Source organism: Elgaria multicarinata, chromosome 1 (genome assembly GCF_023053635.1).
Source record: "Elgaria multicarinata webbii isolate HBS135686 ecotype San Diego chromosome 1, rElgMul1.1.pri, whole genome shotgun sequence".
Taxonomy (NCBI): domain Eukaryota; kingdom Metazoa; phylum Chordata; class Lepidosauria; order Squamata; family Anguidae; genus Elgaria; species Elgaria multicarinata.
This window is the reverse complement of record NC_086171.1, coordinates 163,538,730-163,566,467: the sequence shown is the minus strand read 5'-3', so window position 1 is coordinate 163,566,467 and position 27,738 is coordinate 163,538,730. Positions and strand designations below refer to the sequence as shown.

The 27,738-nt window shown below is 39.3% G+C and overlaps 1 protein-coding gene across 4 annotated transcripts in view; it reads right to left on the bottom strand.

Annotated features, from left to right (window-relative positions):
- FOXP4 (forkhead box P4) overlaps positions 1–21,861 on the bottom strand; it is a 181,564-nt gene extending 159,703 nt beyond the window's left edge. For all 4 annotated transcript variants that reach the window (XM_063141677.1, XM_063141685.1, XM_063141692.1 and 1 more), the window contains exon 1: positions 21,365–21,861. The gene's annotated coding sequence lies outside the window, so the exon portion shown is untranslated. The remainder of the gene's footprint in view (positions 1–21,364) is intronic.
- Between the last annotated feature and the right edge of the window lie 5,877 nt (positions 21,862–27,738).

Genomic DNA, 27,738 nt, shown 5'->3' with positions numbered 1-27,738 from the left:
GAAATTATTTTGAAAAAAATTATTCCTCCAGCCATTATGTACTCATGCAACATACAAAATTTAAGCTTGGGCCGAAGTCAGGAGTTTTACTATTGAATAGAGATAATTTCCCATCACAACCTAATTAAACCAAAAAAAAATACAAAGGAGGAGAGAAAAATTAAACTATGGGTGAAAAAATATGAATGAAATAGACTTTCGTATAGACATTATGCTTCAGTGCTTCCTGCTACAGGAAACCTACCCTTCACACTTGCACGTGGATACAAGTGCACAGTAAGACTCAGGAAATTAAGGAAATATGCACAACGCACACACAAATTAAATTAAACGAAGTCTCATCTTCCACCTTGATGTGTGTTTACATTTTCATAGGGACAGAGAGTCTCTGAAAGACTGCTGCTTAGCAAGTGGGAATTTAGCTGGATTCCCATTGAAATGTGTCAAATACAGCTAGTTTCTATGTAGTGTGTCCAGTTTCCTTGCTTATACAAGACATTACCAACAATATGACAAATTTTCTTGACAGGATTTTCAGTTCACAGATAGCAGCCATTAGAACTCAACTCAACTTTTCCCCCTATACATCTTCACACTTGGTCTCACTAAGTAAAAGATTTCATTTGCAAATTAAAACATACTGCCCCACCACTTAGAGAGGCAGTCAAATGTATTCATTTATTTTTAAGTCATCATCTCAAGCATTAGCTACAGGCTAATGGCTTAATCATCATCAGACAAAAGGTTTTCTGCCTCCGCTAAAGCACAGAATCAAGCCTCAATAATTTTAAATCTTCAATATACACTCCTAGAAGAAAGAGTTTTAAAAATAAATAAATAAATAAATATTGGCTCCTAGAGATAAACAAGGAGAGACTGGGAGAAGGTCCAGCATCCTGAAGCTTGCCATCCCTAGCTTACCAGAAACACCGGAAGGTACTGTGACACTATTCTGACCAGTGATGGGAGAAAAAGTGGGAAAGGGGCCTTAAGAAACTACCCCACATTACATTCTAGGCTGAATAACTGGGCCATCCCTTCTGCTAAAGCTGTTGTCCAACAACTCCAAACATCAGGTGGGAGGAAAAGAGGCAATGAATCATGCCAGCTAGTTTAATGGTACTTCCAGACAAGGGTTTTATGGCGCCATCACCTTGCCTCATTCAGAATTTTATGGGGAGTCCAGACAATGACGTCTTCTACTCATAACCCTCCCATGTTTTCCCATCACTTCTTCTGCCTTTTTACTGCAGAAAATTTGATATGGAAAAAAAGACAAAATTACTGCACAATGCCTTCTAATTAGTAGTGCTAGAAGACTTCTGCCTGGAAACACCTAATGTAAGAAGCTTCCATAGTGTGAGCCCTACTACTACAACCATAATTTCTTCAGATGACAAGAATCAGTCTTTAATAGAACACTACATTTTTTAAAAAAAATTGGGCTTCTGGTTTCTAAATCCTAACAGTGCATTTTATTAAGGGCTATCTTTAAGAGTTAGGGACTCTTTCCTAGTGAGAGATCAGGTTATAATGGTTTAAGCACCAGTTAATTTTTGAATATGTAAAATATTATGAAGGCATGTACTACAGATTCTAAGAAGTAAAGCCTACTACTAACAACTTAATAGAAACAGTATGGATCAGCTTCTCCAATTCAACTCCTGCCCTGAGTTATAGGAGTTAAGCACACCTTAGTCAAACCACAAGGTTGCCCCTGAAGTGATTCAAACACTCACTCTGTACTGCCAATGAATTCAATCTACAGGAAAATGCACATAGCAGACAACTTATCCAAGACCTTAAATGCTGGAATATTATTCAGAGTATGCCCCTGGATTGCAATATTGCTTACATTTTATAGAGGTTCGAATTACGCTACGTTGATAGAAGTTGGTCCACTAATTAAAGCTATGTTCAACAGAAGAACTATGAGCAACTTGAAGATCTCATATCTTCAACATCTTCAAACTCCAAGATTTCTCATTGTTCCAGATTAACCAAAAAGCATATGTTTATACAATATGCATAGTAAGGAGAAAGTGTTTCATATATAATTAGAGCCCAGAGTTACCCAATGAAGTTGAATGGTGGGACATTCAGGACAGATTAAAGGATATACTTCTTCACACAGTGCATAGTTGAACTATGAAATTCACTACCACAAAATGTAGCGAAAGCTGCTAACTTAAATAGTTTTAAAGTGAGATTTGACATTCATAGTGGTTAAGACTATTAGTCAAGACGGTTATATATCACTTCCAGTATCAAAGGAAGTATGACGCTCAACACCAGCTGCTGTGGGGTTCCTATAGGAAGCTGGCTGGCCATTGGGAAAACAGAATGCTGGACTAAATAAGTCTGATCTAGCATGACTTTTTTATGTTCAAAGGGTCATACCTTGGCTGCTGCTGTCTTCTGTTGGTGATAGTATTCTGTGACTGTTTTAATCTGTTTTAGATCTTATGCCCGATTTGCTATTTTTATATTTTATGGTTTTAATCTCTATTTTGTAAACTTCCTGGAGAACTTTGACTATTGGGTGGTATAGAAGTGCAGTAAATAAATATGAAATGAAAGCTCTGATTCTATGTACTGTTATAGATTTTTTATGGTTTTAAATTTTGTATACTTTTTAATGTTCACTGTTTTTAACTTTTGTAAACCGCCCAGAGAGCTTTGGCTATGGGGCGGTATATAAATTTAATAAATAAATATAGTTCTATTCATATCAACAAGTAGTAGCTTGCCATAATAATGGCATAATACTTGTCACTATACAACTGAATACTTGGAATACAAAATATAAGTATCTTATGTGGTTTTGTGCCAGCAGGGTTGAAACTTCATCACAAACAGCACAGATGGGAACAGGAAGGGAAAGAGATCTGCATAAGAGAAATGAGAGAAAGAAGGTAGTGGGAGAAATAGACAAGCGAGAGAGAGTGTTTGACGAATGGAGATGGGGCAGAGATTTTCCTATGGATCCCTGATTGGGTAGCAGGTTGGCAGGAAAGGGGAGGCTGGAAAATGTCAGTACACACAACCCAAGTTGGTTGTTGTCCTCAGGTATCTGTACATTTTAAAAAAAAATCCACACAATTAAATGCCAAAATATATTGCACAATCATAAGAGACCTAAATAGCCAGACTGCTACAGATCTGCATGACAAAAGAACGGAGGGATTCTGGTTTACCGTCTGCCCTTGCTTATTATTCAGATTTGTTAACCAACACTACGCTAGAATTCTCCAGTCCAGACATAGCAAGAAGTTCTAGTTTAATGCAACCACAGCTTCATATGCCATAGTTAATGAACCATGGACAAACATTTTAACATAACCACAGAATGTCTTACCAATCCTCTCCATTCAGACATCACATTTCCCAAACTGCAAAGTACTGTCTGGAGATAGGGAATGTGCCATGAGCTCACACACCCTCCCCATTTCTATGATTTCCTACAAACACAGTTTAGCAATATGTCCACATCAGGGCTAAGCATGGTTAGAGCCAACTAGGATTGTTTAAACCCAATGGTTTTAAGTTTGGGGATGCAGCATCTGGATTTAGCCATTAAGTTTTTCCCAGACCTGTATTCTGCTTTCAGTTTCAGTTCTATTCTATTTTTCTCATGAACCCTTCACACATCACTCTTTGGTTCAGGAAAAGCAGCATGTCAAGGGAACAAAAATGGAAATGGATCCCAAAACATCTGTGCTATCAGAACTAGTATTCTTTATCTCATAGAGATGGTGCAGATTGTCAGGATTTATTTATTTATTGACAAGGTACCGAGAAATTAGAAACATTAGTGCCAGCAACTTCCAAGGAGACCAAAGGTTCCTAAATTCTCCAGGCAAATATGTGCTCAGTTTCTACAGTGAAAAAACATACCATTTTATCAGTGTTAGCCTCAGTGCAAAGGGAAGTCCACCCACTTCGCTTAATTTTTCCTCAGAGTTTACAAGGATCCAAACCAGCCACTTCATTCAACAAGAAAAAAACAGCTAAAAAAACTGGTTTACTAGTTTCAGCACAGGCTATTAAGCAAATAACTGAACAGCTCATGTATGCACATGTTAGACTCGACCAAACATAACTGCACATTATTTTTTCCTTTTAAAACAAAAAATAAATGGTAGCTATGAAAAACTAGTTGTGCCAAGACAGAACTAATTCTGACAGAACAATGGCATTATATACAGCAGGAAAACTGTCTGCTTAGAACATTCCCATATTGCTTTGCATGGCTCAGAAGCCATTTAACAACTGCATAGACTTAGGAGGGGGGAAACAAATGGATTAAAGACCATCACTATGGGCAGTTTCAGGCTCTCTTTATCTCTATAAACTTTGGGGGTATGTCTACACCATGCCTTATTCCAGGGATCATCCCAGGATCATCCCTGTGCATCCACATGATGCACAGGGGATCCTGGGGGCAGGGAGAGAAGATCTCTCCATTTCCCCAGGATAACCAGATGCCTTTTAGCCCGATTTTCCCCATGGTCTCAGGATCATCCAGAGACCGCGGGAGGTGTGGGCGGCCGTCCCGGTTCATCCCGGCTCCTCATGAGTAAACATGAGGAGCCGGCCATGGGGCACAGAGCTCTTCAGGCGCTCCGTGTCCATTGGGGGTGGGGTGGGGTGGGGCTACGGGAACGGGTGGTTTTTTTCCCTACCTTTGGCGGAGGAGCACCCGTGCACTCCTCTCCTGGTTTTTTTAAAAAATGGCGGCAGCACCATCCTTGTGGGACGTCGCACAGCCGTCTGGACACTCAGGGCAAGTCCGCAATCCTCCCCTTGCACCCTTGTGGTGTAGACATGCCCTTGGTCTTCTTATGCCAAGGTATATACGTATGTAGCTCAGGATCTTTAGTGTCTCCCAACCACTGCACTGTCATTAGGATGTACTCTACACAGCCCAGTCCAATTCCAAGTAATACTCCCTTTTTCAATAAAGAATCTTACAATTTTAGAGAATGCACAAAAATGAATGTACAGCTCTGAAGAACATAAGCATTGCATTAACCACAGAACAAGATCTGTGTGTGAACAGAACGGTTTCTCTTACATGTCCAGCAGGAAATGTCTTAAATCTATATCTGTAACAAAAAGTGAATCTTCCTACCCATACGATCATTAACCTGTAGCAAGAATGCCATATGACAACAAATTAAACACCAGATATGCTAGTGTCTTTAATGACACTTCCATTGAGATCTAGAAAGAGATTCATAATTCTAATCAACCCAATAGTCAAATTGTGGTAGTCCTTCATATCTATAATCATATTGGATCCTCTCTTCCACCATCCTAGCTATGTCAGTGTGTGGAATCTCATTTCCAGATTAGCATATTAAGTTTTCTTCATTATTGTTGCAAACTGCTGCACCAAGTGTTTGATGACAAGAAATCAAGGCCAGTGAATACTCTGTCAATCTGAATGGTCTTCAGAAAAATGTCTTCGATTTCACACTTTGATGTGTCTCCCCTTTCAAATGGTGGTACAAAACAATAGTGCTATCCTGCATAGATTGCAAGAATGAACATATAAAACAAGAATGAAAACATATAAAACAACTGTCAGGCACATTAGAGGCTCCAATCATGCCTGCCCTGTGCAGCATCCAACATGCCAACATTCCAGAGAATAGAAATTATATTTTTTTTTTAAACTGACAATGTTTCCAACTTGAAATTTGGTGTTCAATTTTTTGAGTTTATATGGCTATGAGTCATATAAACAGGGGGCATGCAAGATGCCAGCATACCACCCCAGAACTGACTACTTATGAATGCCTAAGAAAGACATTCTGCAGCTGTGGGAAATCAGATGATACAGCCTGGCATGCCGCTCCATACAGTATGTTTTGAAAACTGAAGCACTGTGCATCCCAACACTGTCTGAGAAATCTCACAAATGCCAAAAAGGGCTTATTTATTCATCAGATTTTTATATCTCCTTTAAATATGCAATTATCAAGATGATTTATAAAAGTTATAAATACAGTAAAATACAATAAAATCTTGAATCTATTCTTGAACAAAAAGAGAGGATTAGGGTTTACCAGAAGGAAAAGATATTTCCACAATGGCCTTGTTCAGACATACGTGATCTTGGTCCAGTAAGCAATGGTTTATTAGACACAGAACAAGTATTTTACCTGTGCTCCCCTACTCCCTTCTCTTGTTTGCCATGTTGCAAAACTTCCAGGGCTTATTAAACCTCAGCTTCCCATTACATATGAACTGGGGAAAGTAGATTCTAGTTTTATATCCTGTTTGCAATCAGAGACTCAACCACCGTTTCCTGGTTCTGATGTGATGTGAGATTGGTTTAACAAACCTCAGGAGTTTTTCAACTACAGACAGCACAGGAGAAAAGGGGAAAGGAGGCTGAAGAACAAGATAACATTTGTTTTCGATCAAATGGCTTATGAGACCAAGATCAGCCTGAAGTGGGTCAATGTGCCTGCCTTCCAAATGTAGGCTACAAACTACATCCATACAAAATGATTGGTCAGCTAAGAAATGTAAGTTGTGCTTATGAAGAAGTATTGAAAGGAAATATTTAGGGTATTTGAATCCCACCCTTCATAATATTTTATCCCGGAGTACTTTATAATACCCTCTAAAACAGATAATAGAACAATACTACATTGAGACATGAAAACAGCAGAGTACTTACTGAAATCACCAGTGCTTTATAAGAATAGACATCAATCAGTACTAATGATTGATCAAGGAAAAAAATAGTAACCCTGGAGACCAAGCAACCTGACATTACAAGTGCTATTATCAGCATATTTCACCACAGGTCATTGTCAGGTGCCATGCTAATCTAGTCCCAAACCTAAAAACCAAGCAAACTCTCACATTTCATTTATCCCTGGATGACAGCGTTGCAGCATCAAATTTCTCCAAACTGAAAAGACCAGGGAGTGGTGGCAAATACTGCTTTAAGATCACTGGACGGGGGTACATACAGCTTTAAGATTACCAGGGTGGAGGTAGAGAGAGATTTTTGTGCTTCATACTGAAATTACTCAGATGATGACACACTTCTAAAACAAATGGAGAAAAAGAACTTCACTCTCAGGCCTCAGCTAGACCACGGGGTTTTACCGTGACGATCTCGCAATTTTATGATCGTGAGATCATCGTCGCACTGGTCTACACACAGTGTGCAACATCACGTCCACCATTTTTTTTTGTTTTAAAGAAGGAGTGCACAAGTGCTCATGCGCAGAAGATAAGTCTTTTTTTAAAAAAAATTCCCCCGCTCCCCCACCCCTGATGGGCACAGAGCTCCTGAGGAGCTCTGTGGCCTGTGGCCAGCTCCCAGCTCCTCGTGGTTACTCACGAGGAGCCGGGATGAACCACGCCCGCCCACATGTTCCGCGGTCTTGGGGTCAGCCCGAGACTGCAGAAAAAGTGGACTAGAAGTGGAGGGCGAGACCCTGGGACAAGGGAGGGATCATCACTCCCTGCTCCCAGGATCCCCTGTGCGTCATGTGAACGCCCCGGGATGATCCTGGGGAACGCCCCGGGATATTGCCCCATCTAGCTATGGCCTCATTCTCCTAACCCTGTGTCATGATCACCACTTGGGTCTATGTAGTATAATGCTGGTTCAATCTCATTAGAAACTATCTCACAGAACATAAGATGAACCATGCTGGATCAGACCAATAGTCCACCTACTCTAGTATTTTGTTCACACAGTAGCCTACCAGCTGTCATCCTTCCACCCATGTTCCCCAGCAACTGGTGTACATAGACATTATGCCTCTGATGCTGGAAGTAGCATATAGCCCTCAGGATTAATAGCCATTGATAGATTTCTCCTCCAGAAATTTGTCTAACCACCTTTTAAAGCCATCCAAATTGGTGGGCTTCACTACATCTTGTGATAGCAAAATTCATAGTTTAACTATGTGCTCTCCAAAGAAACACTTCTTTTTATCTGCCCTGAAACTCCCACTAATCAGCTTCATGGGACAACTCTGGGTTCTAGTATTTTGAGAGAGGGAGAAAAAATGTCTCCCTAGCCACAATCTCCATACCATACATGATTTCTTGAATCAGGGGAGAGAGCACTGTACAAGAGCTTAAGCCCAGTTTACACAATTTCAAAGTACAGGTGGGATAGTGGTCTCCATGGAGTGGGGAGGAGAAATTTAGTCCTTCAGGAAAAAAGGATCAGCCTAGTCTAAATGGGGACTCTACCACAACTACAGAGAAGCAGTCAAGTATGTAAACCACCACCTACAATCTGAAGTGGTACAATCCAGGAAAAGCTTTACCACACAATTCCACCAAGTGTGAAAACTGGATCTGAGAACTTCAAAATGACTCAGCTCCTCAGAATCCCTCTGCTCTTCACACATGAACACGCCATACCCTGTCCAACTATGATTAGACTACTGTAATACATTCTGTGTAGGGCCACCCTTGGAGCATGGAGAAACTTCTCAACAGTGGAAAATGTGGCAGCTGGAGTGCTAACCAGTGCATGATGCCCTGATCACATCACTCCTATATTTAAAGATCTGCACTGGTTGCCAGCTGTTTTTCATGCTCAATGAAAGGTGCTGATCTTAAGCTTTAAAGCTTTAAACTTGGAAGACTCTCCCTTCACAGATAAGATTGGTCCCCACTTTCCTGGCTTTTTGGAAAGGAGTTGACACATCTCTTTAATTTCGCCTTTTAGAAGATCCAGTCTTTTCTATGGAGCATAAATACACTAAAGAAACACAGACGCACACACTATAAATCAAAATGGAAAGGATGGCTATGACTTTTTTTTTCTTGACCTCCATGTAAAGGTCAGATACACCCATACTACAAGAAACTACATCTGTCATCAAAACATTCAGTAATGTCTCTATTGTAAGTATCTCAGATGGATATAGAACAGCAAAATCAAATACACACACCAAGTCTGAATATTCACACAGACACAGTCAGTTATTTGATATCTCAGAAGTACTACATCCAAAAGTCAAATCCCTTCTACCTTCCATTGGGAAAGTCCTTCCTGAGTGGACAAAACATTGCATGATTGTTTCCTGGTGGAGAAAGACTACTCCTTTTAGATGTAGAGGAATGGTAGAACTTCTCTTTATTCACATTCCTGGGCTTGGAAAATAGGAGAAGTCTTCCATTTTTCAACAGGTAACAAGGAGCACACATAAAGCTCTTCTGCAGCATTGACAGAAGAATCAACATCAGAGCCTTTAACATGACTATATCACTGCCAAGACAATTATGTAAGTGTCAGGTTAACCAGGAGGTAACTGAGATGGAAGAAAATTTCATGGTTTACCTTCTCAATAACTCTAATAAAGCAGGAAGGACCACATGATACACTATTACCACTAAAAGCCAAAATGATATAATACTGAGTGACTTGGCAACAGTTCTGCTACAGACTCCATATCAGCACAAGCAAAGCAAAATGTGCACCCAGGTGCTTGCAATGTCACCAATATAAGCCAGGCACTGAGTGCACAAGAATGGTATTATTGCAAGTCCTAAATTTCTTTGGACAGTAGTCATCCCTTCCAGCAGCTGAAACAGCTGTTCTACCGTGAGCAATGTATGGAGCTGGGGAAGCCACACTAATGGAGTATTTTTTCTAAAGAAAACAACAAATTCAAACTTTCCATGTACATCAGACTCAATCTTACACCCTCAAACTTACCCTTACACCTCTGCAAATATTGAATACAGCTCAATAAACCCTATTTAAGCATCTTGTGTCAGGAGAGATACAAATTCCAACACTATGGTTACCTTCAAGACTTCAGACTGAATACCTATGAAAATCTAACCACAGGTGGACAGGTTGAGAGCAACTGAAACAAGTAGGGCTCTCTTTTCTAGACTGTGAATATGGCAATGGAGCCAATAAATACCTATCTGTACTCAGCCAAATTTATTTTCTTAGGGAGCTGGACATTTGAAGTATGGTGGAACTTTTTCATCAAATATTGTTCAGCGTGACAATGCCCAACATTGAACCAAACTAACCACTTATTGCATAACCTAAGCATGTCCCTATAGGAGTCCCCCATCTGTAAAATGTGAATCACAGTTATGTGCTCCAGAGGCTGACACTATGATGAGGGATATGGGAATTTGAAGAGTACGATAGAAATTAATACACCAGCCTAAAATCTATGCACAAATGTAGATTGTTTTATCTGAACATTTTATCCGAACAAAGTGAAACAACTTAATTTTTAATACAAAAAAATTAAATATGAGAAAGGTTTTCCGATTTTTCCAGTAGTTGAAGCCATTTTTAAAAGAAATGCAACATAAGATTATTATTTTAAAATCCTAATTAGTGGTGTAGAGAGAAATCATCAGTTTTGCTGAGCATAACTTTCAGATTTATATGACATGGAGTATGTGGTGCTTTGAAACCAAACGTCGGCCCTAGCAAAATATTAAAAATTAGTTTGTTGAATAAAAAGAAAACCCTCAACATAAACATGTTTTATTATTAAAGGTTCACTTTTTCAGAATGAGCAGGGAGGTAGAAGCGAAAGCTACCTCACTCAGTGAAACCCTACTTGGCTCACAAAATTAAAATGATGCTTCTCTTCATTCAGCAAGATCATCGTCTTCAGAGACAAAAATAGGCCCAATGAAAAAGTTGTGGATAAAGTTGATTGAAGTCTTGCAACTTCAGTCTTAAAATCAGAGGACTTAAAATCAGAGGACACCTGGAAATTCCACCTCAACAATTTATTGTAAAACAGCATTAAAATATTAAAGTCTACTTTCACCTATCACTGCATAGGTTGGCATATTTAAAGCACCACAAATAATCTTGAACAGGGTACCGCTTTAGATAGATTTTGTAGAAAAGTGATTTATAAGGGTTTTGGTGGGTGGGTCTTGTTTTTAAGTGGCCACGTTTTGTTGTTATTGTTGGGGGGGGCGTTGCTCATAGTTCTCCACCCTGCAGCACCAACCTTTCCCTTCTATTTACTGAAGAAGTCAGCCTGCAAATTTCCTTGAAGGAAGAGGAAAGAGTCTGTTCAACTTTGCTTGCTAAGAAAATATCTTGGCATTATAAACTGCCATCCTTCTTCAGATTAATGCATCCATCCCGGTAATAAACAAAGGCAGAGAAGAAAACCAGGGCACTGTCCATTAGTGAGCAGGCACAACCTGCCAGATTCTGCAGCCAGAGTCTCAAGCCAACGAAACTGCTTTTGGGGAAGGGGGTAGAGGGACTTGAACAATTAAATATTTAGCATTGCTGTAAATATTTAGTATTGGCCACAGTTTGTCTTTCACTAGCTGCCAAGCACCACTTCTCAGAAACTTAAGGAAACTTGACAAACAAAAGCAAGGCAGTTACAAGATGCAAAGGCAAAACACCCACTAAAGTAGAGCCAGAGGGCTTATAGCAGTGCCTAACACATTATTTGACTATGCCCAATAGTTGAATCAAGATGAACGAGGAGGGGGGGCACGGTATAATCAATGGACACAAAATGAAACAAACAGATAAATGAATAATAAAATTGTTTTCAATAGTGCATTTAAATGTGATTTTTAATATTTATATGTGAACTGCTTAGAGATTTTATTAGATTAAGTGCTATATAAGCAACTATGAACAAACAAACAAAGCTCTACGTAAAGTACCTGGAATAATGGAAAGGCCAAAAATGAAAGGAAAGCCTAAGAAAGTTCTAGCCCAGCCTTCCCCAACCTGGTGCCCTCCAGATGTTTTGGACTGGAAAGAACTATATTGGGGAAGCCTGTTCTAATCTATTAGGCTCACTGGCTTGAGCCAATAGGCTTGTATTGTATCCTTAATATTTGTCTATTTCTTCCTCACAGCCCATGCTTTCTTAAAATACTTCTCAGCCAGATAACTGGGCCCACAGGCCATGTTTGACTGACAGTTAACTAGGTTCTCTCTGTCTAAGTCAGCAGCCATGCGTAATTTTAAGTCAAAATCAAGTGTGCCCCCCAAAACTTCCATAGACACAACATCAACAGGAAGGCAGAGAGATCTTAACAGTACTGTTTCCACTGCTTTGACTAGGCAAAGGTCAAGCTGCTTTAGCTTGAGCTAGAATGAGATATTCAGTGATTCTAAGTTGTGAAGTTAAGGGGCTAGGTATAATTGTCAGATTGAAGCACAACGCGCTACCAACAATCCAGTCGCTTCAGTCATCTGATATTTACTGTCATCACCTTTAATCCATCTCACAAATCAGGACCTAATCTCTTCCAAAGGCAATGCATCCCTTCCTCAAGAAAATAGGCAGAGCTCAGGATTTCAGAGTTTAGTCAACCTGGAAAGCTATTGCTGAGAGCCGCAAGAATGTCTTCAGGACAAAAAAATGGATCTAACAGGAACTATTTTAAGTCATCCAAAAGCAGTGCTTTCTATTTAAAAAAAAACCACCAATACAATATACTGAGTACATTTAAATATTTATTCTTGAGATGCAAGCAAAGAATAATGTGCAGATACTATGGAGTTAATTAAATTTGAACAAGAAGTATATGAGTTGTTACCATATTCAGAAGCAGGCAGATCACAGTCTACTGGAAGATCTCTGGGTGACTTGCAGTAGATTACCAGTTGTTTAACCACAGCAACAACAAACTAATATTTTCCATCTACAGACTGCAGAAATGAAGAAAGATCAGGGTAGAAAGTAGCAGTCTTGTGTGAATGGACTGTGAGTTCAGTTCAACTGTGATACTGAAAACAAATTGCTAGATGCAGAATGTGCTCAAAAGGCCACCCAGTTTTTTAACTGTAATAACACTTCTTTTGCACCTGGTTCTGGTCAGGGGACAATTTTAGTAAAGAACAAAGTAGATCTGACATTGGGAAATTCTAGTAAAAACCAACAACGAAGTAGATTTGGCAAGCCTGAAGTCACCCCACCTGATATTAGTTGTCACCAGGAATGTTAAAGAGTATTGCTTGATGGTACCTAAAAAATTCTTTGTTCCATCACATTCACATAGGTATTTTCCTATACCAAAAAAGGTGCAAGTTGTTCCCAACCTCACTCTGGTTGATGAAGTCCCACTATTTCACTATGGCCCCGTTCAGACAACATGCTAAACCACATTGCTTAACCACAAAATGGTTAACAGAATGCATTGACCTTAATGCATTCCATTAACCATTTTGTGATTTAGCGTGTTGTCTGAACCAGACAGGATCTACTGCCTCTCCTATAACTTGACTGAAAGTGAAAGAGGCTTCCCACACCTTCCCCACTCAAAAACATACTACACACCTAATCTCTCACATTCTATTCACCAGGTAGAACACCTTATTTACAGCAGCTATTCTAAGGTGCCCTACACCAAACAGCATCTTCAATTACTTCCTTGTATTTCTGTCCAAAAGGAGGGGTTATTGCCCGTTTCAAAAAAGCAAAATCTTTGTATTCCAGGATCTACGCAAAGGTAATCTGCTTTAAGCAGTGGAATTAGATGACTATCCAAGGCAATACAGGTTGTGCAAAAACTGAACTAGACAGTCCTGTGTACAAGACTTGCAACATAGTTAACACTATCTAGCTCTATAACTAATGGATGGGTATTATATAGTAGTATGTTTTAGTTGAATATACATGTATTTACCTAACTGTTACATATCCTAAACCATAGGAAAGTTATGAGCTAGAAATGCAAAATAGAACATAGGAAATCTTTAGCAAGTTAAGAAGGTGCACACAAGCAGTTGTTTCCAGCTTCATGGTAAACAGATCTACCTGATCTATCTCATGACTCCTCAAGCAATGCAACATGGGATGTGCTTATATGGGCCAGATCACACATTCATGTTTGGAGCTTATTCTCCACTAAAAGAGGTTTCTGATGTCAGTTTCAAAAATGATTGTTTGCAGCAGCCAACCTAGTTGCAATCTGGCATGCAATGTAGCAGATAGATAAGTACTTTGCCAAATCCACATTCAATCCAAGCTAAAAACACAATCATGCATGAGAAGTCGGCTTCAAAAGTGCTTGTGCAAATCAGCCTTTTTTTGTTGTTAGTAATGCCTGAAAATATGCAAGAAATTAATCCATGCTCTTTTATTTCCTTTTTTTAAAAACATCGTTAAGATTGGGCCACGGGGGATGGGAGAACAGTTTTAAACCACTGGCCTCTCCTCCTGGACTTTTAAAAGGGAATGATCAGCTTCTAACTGCCTCTGCAAAGATGGGATAAATTCCCTAAAACTGCTTTGTTCACTCCCGCATGTGTGAGTCATTACACAAACAGTTTCCGTTTGAAAGGATCAAATACTGCCAGATAAATCCAGAAGCATGTTAGCTCCCATCCTGCCCTCAAGGAACAGACTATACACATGGTGTTGCCGAACACCAGATATACACATTGAACATTTCACTTTCTTCATGCATGATGCTGTATGCATTTGCTAGTACATCCTTTGTAATACACATTAACAGAGCCACCCTTCTCATGCTCATACAGGCAAGCAGGGCTCTCTTCTGAATCCTACCAGCATAAATCCAGGCCACCATGCAGACTGAGGAACAGTAGGTCTAGAGAAGCACTCTTGTTAAAACAGAGTTTGTGTCTTGCTGCAATATACAACAGAGTACAATACGGTTCCTATTCTTTGTAAATATACAAACCTCTTTCCCCATGAAATTGCAGGACTCATCCTTATTCACATTTCCCAAACTAGCGAGGCAGTGTTAACCTTCTCAGATAATCACATAGGGGAAGAGCCTCTCCCAACTTGGAAGTCTGCTGTTTAGCTGTTACCGATGTGCCATCCAAATAGCATCATGTGATAGTTTTGCCATTGAGGTGGAATGAAAAGCTTACCAGTTACATCAAAATGGAACTCAATCACTAAGTGCCTCTTATGAAATTTGCATGTCGTTTAAATATAGTTTGCTAGGATTTGTAACAACTCTAAAGGGACAGCAGAAATTCACATATATTTCCATTTGTTACTGCAAGTCCTATAACTGAGGAAGAGAGTTTCAAGAAAAGGACCAGTAAAAGGAACAGATTTTGTCTTCTTGCAAGAACATGAATATAGCAGAACATGTGCAGACTAGTATGGTATAGACATTAATACTGCCATAAAGACCAACTCAGCAGATCATGATGTGGGATACCAAATTTGTAGGTGTAAAACTCACAATGCTAACCCTTCGTTTAGGCAACTCAATTGACCTGATGGAATACTTACATTGAGTCTTCAATAATTGTCCTTATATAGAAACAACCTCTGTTCAGAGACAGCAGGGTCTTTATAGAACAAAACAAGATTCCAAGTTTACCCAATGAATCCTAACCCTATAGATCTTAACGCAAATCACCTTACGTACACAAATGTAGAAGTGCACACTTATACCTTTTATTTTTTTCCTTTTTCCTACTTCAGCTGTTTAACTCTTTCCACAGAGATGCTGATTTTATGAAACACAGTAATCTGAACCATCAGTCCAAACCCACAGACACTACATTAAGTAAAATAAGGTATTTACAGAATTGAATTTCTACCTACTGCATTCCCCTTTGCACTTTTTCAAAATCCTTTTCACATAAGAGAAGCAGATTTTTCAAAGAAAAAAACTGTTTTAAATTCTATGTGCAAACTGTGAAGACTAGAACTGGAACTCCAGTGTGGGTAAAACAACAAAGTCAGATGTGAAAACAGTGTTTCTAACTTAAAAACAAAACAAACATTTCAAAAGCCTTCCTCTTGACTACCCTGAAAAAATGTTTATGACCAGTGAAGGAGAAAACCAAGAATCACAAAGGATGAGTAAGAGAAATACATTTGTGTGCATATTTAAAGTAGATCCAGCAAATCAAGAAATGAGGATGAATGAAATCTAATTTTGTCACACTGATACTAATTCTGTTCTGTTTAAGATCACATCCTTTACAAATTAGAAACGTTGCATAGAACATTTGAAAATATTGTTACATTAAAATCATACCTTCTAGTATTACACACGATTCTTGGGTATAGATTCCCCTCACATAAATCTTTAAGTCATCACTCTTTCCTAGCAACAACAAGTCTGGAGGTGTGTTTTAACCTGCCATGTGGCAATTACTCCCAGTGTAAGGAGGAAATCACTTAGCCCTGGAGGCAAGTGAATTAGCCAAGTTTGAAAGGTGGCATCCTGTTCTATGCGAGAGCACAACAATGCCAAATGGAAAATAATTAAATCAAAGCGGGCATCACTGTGATTTGTTTTGAAATTAGATCATGTTAAAGATCTTGTATTCCTCTTAAAACAAACAATAAAACAATATATTTTTGCAGAGAAAGTTGAGTTCTTACATAGGGATCCAATAAGAGAATCTATTTCTACACTGTAGGCCAAAGCATGCATAGGCACAGTTTGACTATAACAGCCAAAAACGAATTTCTTGCAGGATCTCAGTGCTTAGTACCTATGTAATAATAAGCTGTCTTCTTAAAGCACAGGGCACAGAGAAGCAGTTTTATAGGATGCTATGCCCCAACCTTTTGGGAGGGAATGCCTTCACAAACAAACACCTGCTCCCTAGTGTGTTTTGTCTGTGTATTTTAACCTTTGGTAGAAAACAGTTGTTTGTTGTGGAGCAGGTGAGATGGAAAGGGAAGAAGAGCTCTTACCTTAATACTCTAGCAACAAGTTTCAAAATTTAATTCTATCAGGAAAGATAGAAGACAGAAAAAATAAGCATATCAGTGACCCATTTCTCTCCCCACCCCCTCTAATTTTCTGTAAGATGTGGGTTAACAATTCTCTCTCTCCACAGTTTTCCTACATACACAAGGACTTTATAACTGCTATCCCATGGATGCTTACTTGGAAGTAAGCCCCATTAAACATAACAATATTTATTTTGGAGTAAATATGCATAGGTTTACACTGTGTCTCACTCTGAAGGCAAAATACAACAGCATCTTTTCCTCCTCCTATTTCCCCCCATATGCAATATAAAGAAAAATTTCAGCCAACACCCCCACCTTCCCCATTCCAGCCCCACAGCGAGACACACACAAACATTATCAGATTCAAAAGCATCCCCTCTGCCATGAGAAAAGAAAAGCTCCTAGGCTTCTTTGGGCAAAAACTTCACAACTGACTGCACATAGTTCCCAGCTTGGTTATTAGAAAAGAAAGAGAGAAAGCGCCTGAAGTGGTTATTTTATTTGCTCTTTGTTTTATAGATTTTTTTTTCTTCTTAAGGAAACCTTCTTTCTATAGGAGGAATTTGAATTAGGGATCTACCAGATTTCTTTGCTTTTCTTGATTTTAATCTTCTTTAATAAAGTAAAAGAGAAAATGAGAACGTTAATATATTAGGACTAAATATATTGGATCTAGATTTAATAAACTAATGACTGAAACTATTTTTTCAACTAAAACATCCTTTAGTTCTAGACACAAACAAACAACTTCTCTTATTATAATCTTAAATTGTGACATTTAGAGTATCAGAAGTGCTCTACAACTTCATGGTCTAGAAAGTTATCAGTCTACAAAGAAAGGAATTCCATGCCTATTTACCCAGTTTTCCTTACAATATTACACAATGGAGTTGTGAAAAGGTAGCCTACTGTATGTATCTTATTCTGTAAGGTTTCCCCCTCCCCCCCCCCCCAACACCAGTACTCATTGCCTGTGCAACAAGATTACCCTCCCTTTTAGTAGAGTCTTTGGCAGAGAAAAAGTCAAGAATGGACGGGAGAGAGGGTAATACATTTGCATTTTTCCATCCAAAACTACTCACAATTTAATCATATGAAATAGTACTTTACTGGAGAGATATTTTTCCTTTTCATTGCTTTTATGATTTTAAAATAAAACTAATAATTTGCATCAGTTTGAAGTAAAAAGGTATTCTGCCCAGATAAGATTTACATGTCAACAATGCACAACCCCCCAAAATATATTTATTAATTTTTAAAGATTCAGTTAAACTTTCAAGAACTTTCTACGAAACCAATTCAAAATATAGGAAGTGTAGGGACTCAGCAATCCACACCACCTCTAACACCCCATCCCTAAGAAAAACCTGTTTGGAATCAGAACCCTCTGACCACTTCACTAATCTTCCCGACTTGATTTGAACAATAAATTATACATCTGCTTCTAACTGTCTTTTTTCTCAGTTTAGAGGTGTCTATGTTCTTTTTAACTTAAGAGGCAAAAGGGATTAAACATTTTAAAATCAAATTATCTGAGCATCACTCACCTGCCATTCTATTCGCATTTAAAACCTGCAATTCTATTCTCATTTAAAACTACAATAGAAATTAAGGCTGCAACCCTATGCCCACTTACCTGAGAGTAAGACCTATTGAACACAATGAGATTTACTTCTGAGTAGACATGTATAGGACTACAGTGTACAGAAAGTTAAATTTGTGTAAAGTTTGTTTAGACTCCAGAATGCCATTGTAGGTAATATACACAACTCATGGGAGCCATTGAGTAAAGTAGTAACTGTGTCAATTTGACACAAAATGGCCTATTCACAGCACAAGCTTCTTCTTGTGTAAATGTTTTAACATGTATCAATATATATTTGTATTGAATTTTACTATTTCTCTTGTGGGCTATACTCATCTTTTTACACTAATACTTCTTGTTATTGTACACCCCCACTGGTTTTCTGAAAGCATTAAAGTGAAGATTTAATCCAGTGCTAAAAACTGGAATTGACTGTGTTATATGGCCGCCTTATGTGCTTTTTTGTCTCCAAAAGAACAGTATTATAGAGTGAGCACTTGATTGAAGTCAGCAATGGACCCTGGAATGGGATCTGTAGCGAAATTCCTTAGGGCTAAATTAGGAAAAGACAAATCTCACTATGAGTTTGTCAAATACATTCCTCTTAATACAGCGCTTCAGAAGATTTTTAGATCCTAAGTATACTCTAATGAATTATTATCCCTTTTCTCACCCATTCAAAATGTATTTTGAACTTGAGAGAGGCTATTAAATGGTTTCATTTCAAAAATGCCACATTCAGGGGGAAAGTTTTTGTTTCAGATCAGATACCTAAAAATGTGGTGTGCCAACATAAAAGAATTCTTATCAAAGGGAAATTTCTCCCGTATTATATTTGAACTAATCTGCTTTACATGGCACTATGAGAACTTTGCACAGAGGCGACATAAGAACATTTCTAAAAGAATAGAAAATTGTAACTTCATCCATGTTTGGGTAGGAAATTTGTCTCAAAACTATTTATCCTATGGGGACGTTAAGATAGAAATGGATTCCAATCCTTCACAAATCTCATGCTAACTGCAGAATTTAAAATGTGTTTTGCTTGAAACTTCTCAGCTGCCCAAGGTAAGGTAACTTAATAATGAGTATGTTCCCTTTGTTCAAATAATTAGCTAATGCTCACCAAGTTATGATAAGCATACTAAAACACTCAGTCCCAAATAACCACGGTAAAAATGTCTATTTGGGTCCGATTTTTTATTGACATTTTGCTTTTTAAGATTTAAGTTTGTAAAATGCTGCCTATTAAGGGAAGTTTGTATAGATGCACTGAGAAAATGATGCCATTTTAAGTATCACAAGTCTGAAAATAATTTCCCCCTTTTAAGATTTAGCCAACTATGGCATTAAATTATAGATATTTGCATCATTTTCTGCTTTTATGCATTTATGTACATTTCCCCTTCTTTTGAGAGAGCACTGCAATTGGCATCACATTATATTACAGGTCCAATGTATACGATCGTTTTCCTGCTAAATTTAGTTCAAGTTTGCTGGTCCGAGGGAGGTTGGAAACCTTTTTAATTCATAAGCATTAAAAGAAAGGAAAGTGTATTAAAAGGAAAGAACAGAAGATAAGCCAGACTGAAGAGACACTGACTGGAAGACTGATCAGGCCAAAACCCTTCTCTGACAGCAATAAATACGTTTGGTGTATTTAAAAAGATATAAAGCAAGGAAGATAAAGCTCATTTAAGTCACAGCACAACGTAGCGTTCTATTGTACCTACTATTTATTGCCACTAACCCATCAGGAAACAATAATTTAAAGAGCTATTAAAAGTTGTTTAAGTTCAGTTATTTGGAATAAAACATTTTGAAATTCACTCTATTAATACAGTAAGAAATAAGCTTCTAGGATAATTCTGGGATTTATGAATTATTTTTCTAGGATCCCAAACTTTTGTTGCTATGAAGAATAGACGTAAGCCACAGAGCTGGCCTCTTCGCTAGACAAGAACTTTCCTATTCATGACCAACTTGCTTGCCAGGAAAAAGTTATTTCACGAAGTGGGGCTGATTTTAAAAAAACCAAAAAACAGCTATCCCAATTCGGAATCTCAACCCACCACCATCATATGTGCACTCAAGAACACCATAAACCTAAATAACGTTGAGTCTACCCATCGTGTCAATCACAATAAATTGTAATTCACGTACACACTTACAGGACTGATTGATCTGCAGAAACCCCAAAGCAGTGTTGCAACATCTACTCCCCACCCCTCTATACATTCACAAAACAGACGAACAAAAAAAAAAAAATCATCCAGACCTCGCTGCCCGCTCGTTTTCCCCCATAGACAAGAACCTCCTATCTCTACCTCCCATCCTCACAGTCCCCCCCGCCCCACAATACACACACACACACACACACACACACACACACACACACGCGAACAAAGAGGGGCTCTAAGAAGCTTTACTACACGCCAACTCTGATACCCAATCTTTGGGGTTTCACACCACCCTCCGGGATCCCGGCTGAAAAGTTGCTTCCTCCAGATCCTCTTTTGTCTCGAGGTCTCCTTTTTCCGGGTACCCCGAACTTTCCAGTGCCTCTTTCACGAAAAGCCACAAAGAAATCAAACAGAGTGGGGGAAGGCAGTCTTTTCCAAATATTTTCACGTGTGCGAACCCCCACCACCACCATCGCCGACCCCAATAGCAACATCCTTCGGGTTTTATCTCTGCTTTTAAATTGCAAGGAAGGACGCGGGGAGGGGGAGATGCGAGTAAATCAACAAAGCATGAATCTGTCTCCTCCTCACACCTGTTTTTCAAAACACCTGGGTGGGGGGGGGGGGGCGCCAGATCGGCCAGTTTAGCGACTTTAAGTGGTTCCCGGGCGCAAATACTCTATGCTTTAAAGCAGAACAGTAATAATAATAATAATAATAATAATAATAATAATAATAATAATAATAATAATAATAATAATAATAATAATAATAATAATAATAATAATAATAATACGAAAGGTCCTCTCCGTGGATAAGAACTAAACCAGTCACGAAAGTTTAAGGGGGAGGGGGAGGAGGTTGTTGTTGTTTTTAAAAATCCCACCAACCTGTTTTGATCTACTGCGCCTGGAATCGAGTCTCAACTTTTAACACCCCCCACTTGGAGCATGTGGCTGCCTTTTTCCTGCTGCCGCTGCTGCTGCTGCTGCCGCCTCGTCCAGCTTCGTCCCTTGTGGAGCCGAAATGCCTCCAGCTCCCAGGCAGCCCGAGGTCCCCCAAAGTTAAACACCTCGGAGACAAAGAGAGGGAGAGAGAGAAGGAGAAGCCGAGAGAGAGAAAGAGAGAGGGGGGGAAGAGAGTGGGGGGGGGGGAGAAAGCACTAACACAGTTCAGGCATGATCATACTTTTCTCCTGCTAAAGGCTTTGCCGCTTTCTTCTCTTATTCTATGGGGAGGGGGTGTTTCTTCTTCCTTCACCCCTTCTCCTGTTCCGTTTTCCTCAATGGAAGTCTCAAGGGCGGGGGGAGGGTGGGGAGTCAATCTATGTCTTGGGTCCCTCCTCTCTCTGTCCCATTCAGATGGGGAGATCAGCGTCTAATCACAGGGGTTGTGTCTGTACTGGAGATGTGACTTGAGAGCTGGGAAGGGAGGGGTGGGAGAGAGCGAGAGTTACTTCCAGTTCTACCATAATTCATCTAAAGCAGGTGCCGCTCGTTTTCAAGCCTTCAGGTCCTGAATGGAAGAGGAAGCCACAGCGAAGGGGGAATAAAAGAGGTGAATGAGAGGGGAAGGGACGCTTTTGAACCAAGGGGAGTTAAAGGAAACGAGGCCTCTGTTGCGATGTCTCAAACCACTTTGTGGTCTTTTCTTTTTAAACCTGGGCTTGTGATTTCTCTACTCTTAACGTATTAACTAGGGGATGGAGAGGGCTCTTTTTTCCATAAACAGAAAAGCAGAAATGTAAGGGGAAACATCTTTGCTCTTGCAATTTTCCTTGTTTTTGTTGTTCACTTGTTATGAATAGCTATTGTGTTATAGCTATAGCTAGAGGCATGACTGATACTAAAGACTCTGAGGAAAGAATGACCTGCCTTGCTGCTGTGTCATAGGTTACAATTTTTAACTAAACAGTTTAATGTATACACAGAAAAGATGTGATGTCTGTATACAACAAATCTGAATTTATCATTGTACATATCATACAGGTACACGTGGCAGGATTGGCCTCTGCTCTTGTCTATGTGCGCCGGCAATGTTGAACATGTGTTTGAAACTGGCAGTAATGTATGAAGTTCTTATGAAAGTGGAGGAATGAATAAGGTTGCGTTCACACATGAGGCGTATTGATTTCTCACATCTGAAATGCCAATGCAATGTCTACATTAGTCAGACCAGTGTTTGACTTCCACATTCTATCAAGTATCTTAAAATATTCACATAAACACATGCATATTGAGTGAGAAACTCAAATGTATGTTTAATGTTCATGTGCAAAAATGCCCTTCGATTTGCTATCCTAAGTGAAACTACCCTGGCCATTTTTGCTAATCTTACTGATATATCTTTTAAACTTTTAAGGCTGCAGTCTTATACACACATCTGTGTAAGTTCCATTGACTTCTGAGATTGTGCTGTAAATGTATCACAGGTCTCTCTAAGTTCACTTTGAATTTAGATTTGACTGAAATTCAACTTTCAAGTAAATATGCTTATGATTGTCTTGCAGAAGAGCTACAGAATTCATTCAGGCTTATTATTTTTGATATGCAACACAATTCTAAGCAGGGTGGATAAAAATCAATTACTACATTGTAGTTATATGTAATTGGATTTTTAAAATGTAAATCAGATTTTTATAATTTAAATCAGATTTTTTGTAAATTGCAAAGTTTCTCTAAAATAATAACATGGTTAACATTAAGTCTGAATATAAGCATGCAAGCAGTACAATGCCCATCAGTGTCTTCTACCAATGCACTGAGTTAAAGGAGGCTTTTCAATGTAAATGAAGAACCAATTTGATCATTTTGCAAATATGAAAATTTACGTTCTACCTATGAAACATTTTCACCTCATGAAAATGAACTGTCTTCCAATAAATATCAGACCTTGCTTCGTCATATATCACGAGTATTTCACTTTTGTTTGCTACTTCATTTTTGTGACGGTGGGTCTAGGCCAAGCAATCGGAAAGGAGCAACAATGGGAACAGGAAGAGAAGATAAAGTTTCCAAGAGTGCATGTATCTCAGATTTAGGGAGCAATCCTATGATCTCTGGCAGGGCGTTTCAGTGGTCACAGGATATAGTGGAGCTGGATTCCACCCTCAGAGATGAAGGTCTACCTATGGACTCCTCCCCATAATAGTGACAGAAAAGTCCACAGCCATTCCTCATCTGCCATCAGTGCTCCAAGTGCAGAGAGGGCAAAAAGGAGGCATTTCAAGGGCAGATCTGGGAAGGCTTTGAATCCACCAGATCCAAGCCCTCCCATTCCCCTGACACACACCCAGAACAGGGAAAGAAGTACACCAGCTCTGCAGTACCTTCCCCACTGGGAAGGAGACTATAATCAAAACCAAAAGTGACTGAAAAGGTAGAACGCCCACATACACACGCCTTCTGCCCAGCCAGCATAAGCTCAGCAGGGCTTTGTATTTGGTGATTCATCTGCCATTGCTTCTCCCTCCCCTAACCTGTGTCCACATCACAAATGGTCATAAGAAAGACCCTATATGGGAATATTTAAAAGACATTCCTTCTATAGGTAAAAAAAGGGGGAGCATGCAAAATGTGTACAGTGTGACAGATACAGTGCCTCTTTGCAAGAATGAAACCACAGTGTGTAACTAATACTCTATTTAGTTGTAAATTAATATGGTTTAGTGGTCAGATCTGCAGTGTTTAGGAAATATATGAAGAAGTAACAATGAAAAGAGTGATTTAAACCATTAATTTATATCAGCCATTTTTCTTGCTGATTAAATCGTGATTTAAATCATTAATTTAAATCACCTAGTTTTATAATTTAAATCAATACATTCTGATCCTAAGCATATTTACTCAGATGCAAGTCCTTCTAAATTTTATTGGATTTGCTCTATGACTGCAATCCTATACATATTTACCTAGGAGTAAGTGAGTTCTGAGTAGACTTGTATAGGATTACACTGCCATTGTGTTTAAGACTTCAGCCATGCTACAGTGTTTATCTTCCAGATACGTTGTATATATCAAAAACAACATGAGTGAGTTTTTACCAACTTCAGTCTCTCAATAATCAGGATCCAAATCTGTTTAGAGAATTTGGAATATTCTATGCATAAATATTAAATTTTATTTATTTAAAATGTTTATTTTTGTCCTTTCCATTGAATGATATTGAAGGTGGCTTACCCCAAAGTTTTTTTAAAAAGCAAATACAAAGATAAAAATATAAATAATGAAAGACCAAATTAAGTGTAATACAGGAAATCCATGAACAGTATCTCCTGTTTGTTTTAAGATCAAACAGCCTTAGAGCAGGGGATGGTTCCGATTGGGACCACAGTATTTGGGGGTGTTTCAGCTGCACAATTTTCCACTTGAAATTACCCATGTAAGGTACCCATATATTTTGTTCTGTAAAGCAAATAAAAGATGCAGTGGCGATTTCAACCAGGAAAATGGGCTGGGGAAAAGGTTAAATCCCATCTTACAGCACCATAGTGAATCCCTCCTCCAAGCGGCTTGATCCTTAAAAAGAAGAAGAAGAAGAAACAGGTGGGAGATCCTACTCATGGATCTCCTGCCTTGCCTCAAATTTGGCCTTAAGTCTAACTAACCACCCCCAACAGAAATCGGCAGAAACAAGCATTGTTAAAAATCATCCATCATTAAATGCCACCAAAATCTCAAAAAAATAAAATAGCTTTCAGTCTGGGAACTGCAGCAGAGAAAGCCATATCCATGATAGCCTCCCACTTGACTTCCAAAGATGATAGAGTGGCCAAGTGACAAAGAGGATATGGATCCTGCACCATTAATAGTTAAGTAGAAGAGGGAATTTCAGAAGATGTAGCTTGTCTTTTTTACCAGGCTACTTTACAGGGGTCTCAGAGCATGGCCTTAGTTAAGATCTGAGCAAACGGAATGTTCAATATATAAATGATACTCAGCTCTACCACTTGGTTCCATCTAGGCATTCCAGGGAGGCTGTGGAAATTTTGAAACAGCATCTGGAGGTGGTTTTGGAGTGGATTAGGGTGAGCAAACAGATTTAATCCAAACAAGATAGAGGTGCTGCAAGTTAGGAAACTGACTACTCTGGACAGAGGCTTACAACTTATCTTAGATGGGGTTGCACTCCCCTTAGAAGACAATGGGGCTGTTCACATGTAACTAAGCCACCATGGTTAATTTGGGGAAGAGAACCATGGTGGCTTAGGGTGTCAGAGGATGGGAGGAAAACCCACTGAAATGGCTAGTAAACCCTTCTGGGTAACCACCCTTTGCAGTGAAGTTCCCAGGGTGGCTTACCATGTCGTCTGTCGCCCCCCCCTCCCCCAAGGTTTAAAATGGCCATTCCATGAAAAAACACAGCAACCATAGAGCTGGCCATCTAGAGTAGCCACAATGCTCTAGCAGGTGTGGCTTTCTCAGTGGTTGAGATCGACGCACGCCAGCTACCACATCCAGCACGACCTGATTCCCGACATGGGGGAGGGTACTGTGATATGTGCTTGCAGCGGCTGGAGGATGAAAGAGTAACTGTGGAGCAGGAAGCGGTAACTATACCATGTGGTGCCGTGAGGGTCCCGGTCATATGATGGGCGTGTGTGTAGTGGTTTTGCTAACTCTCCTCATTCTTTAGTTACCCTAACCACCCTTTCCCCCAGTTGCATGTGAATAGTGTATGTAGTCTGGAAGTCTTCCTGGACTCTGTGCTAGCTGGGGAAGCTCAGGTAGCTGTGGTGTCAAGGTCTGCGTTTTACCAGCTTAGCCTGTATGCAAACTGTGGCCCTATCTGCAGAGGACAGACCTTGCTTCAGTTATTCATGCACTAGCGACGTCCAGGCTGGACTACTGTAATGCATGGTGGGGCTGCCTTGAAGACGGTCCAGAAACTTCAGCTGGTGCAGAATGCAACCATCCTAGTGTTGGTGGAGGCGAGGTCAGATTATTTATTTATTTATTGCATTTCTATACCGCCCAATAGCCGAAGCTCTCTGGGCGGTTTACAAAAGTAATAATATAACGCCTACACTGTGCCAGCTGTACTGGTTGCCCATGCATTTTCAAGCCCAGTTTAAACTGTTGGTTTTGACCTTTAAAGACTTAAATGGTTTGGGACCAAATTAGCTGAAGGATTGCATTCACCTATATCAGTGTTCCCACACTTAAGATTGGCAATAGAGTCAGGTGTCCATCAGGCCCCATCATTAAAAGCTTTTAGGAATATCTTGAAGACTTGTTTTCTCCAGCCTCCCCCCTGTTAATTTCCGTCTAGCTTTTCTGGTTTGTAGCTATAACTGTGTTTTAGATTTTAGCACTATCTAGGCCAAGTATTTTATTGCTGGTGCTCATTGTTTTATGAACTATTGCTGTTTATTATCATATGGGTGGAATTTTATTGTTGTAAGCCGCCTAGTGAGGGTTCCTGCCCTGAAACATGGCCTAGAAATATTTTAAATAAATACTTCATATAGATGGAGGCAAACCTTCATAGCACAATCCTATACATGTCTACTCAGACATGAAGCTCATTAGTTACAATGCATGCGTATAGGATTGCAGCCTCAGATACCCTAGCCGTAGACCTTTCAGGCATAGATAAATAAGATCTTTTCTTCAACTTCTAGTTACATATATGCTCAAGGAGCATATGTGCTGCTGTCACCTTGTCAAGCTCTTCTCAACTACTTATGAGGGTTACAAACAAGTTCTTAAAAAGCAACAAATTTATTGGCTTCACGACTACAATATGATGGGTTTTTATTCCTGAATAAATTTGCATAGATTGAACTGTAACAATATTATCATAAGCACACTTGCTCAGAAATAAGTTGCACTGATTCCCATGAGACTTACTTCCAGGTGGGCCTACTTAGGACTACGGCCTAAAATAAACCCTACTATTCACATATCATGGAATCCATTGGCAACAGCGTATTATATATTGATAGTTGTATTATCAGAAAGCAAATTACTCTCACTGATTTTTTTGCCACTATTTATAAGAATTATTGGCTTTAATACCCACTAAGAAGCTCTTCTGCTCCTAAACCGCCCAGAGAACTTTGTAAACCACCCAGAGAGCTTCAGCTATGGGGTGTTATATAAATGTAATAAAATAAATAAATAAAAATAAACTGCACAGAAAGGGTAGGCAACTTGCAGCCCTCCAGATGTTTTGGCCTCCAATCGGCCCTAGCTGGAATAGCCAATGGTGAAAGATAATGAGAGTTATGGTCCAAAACATCTGGATTGCCACAAATTTCCTC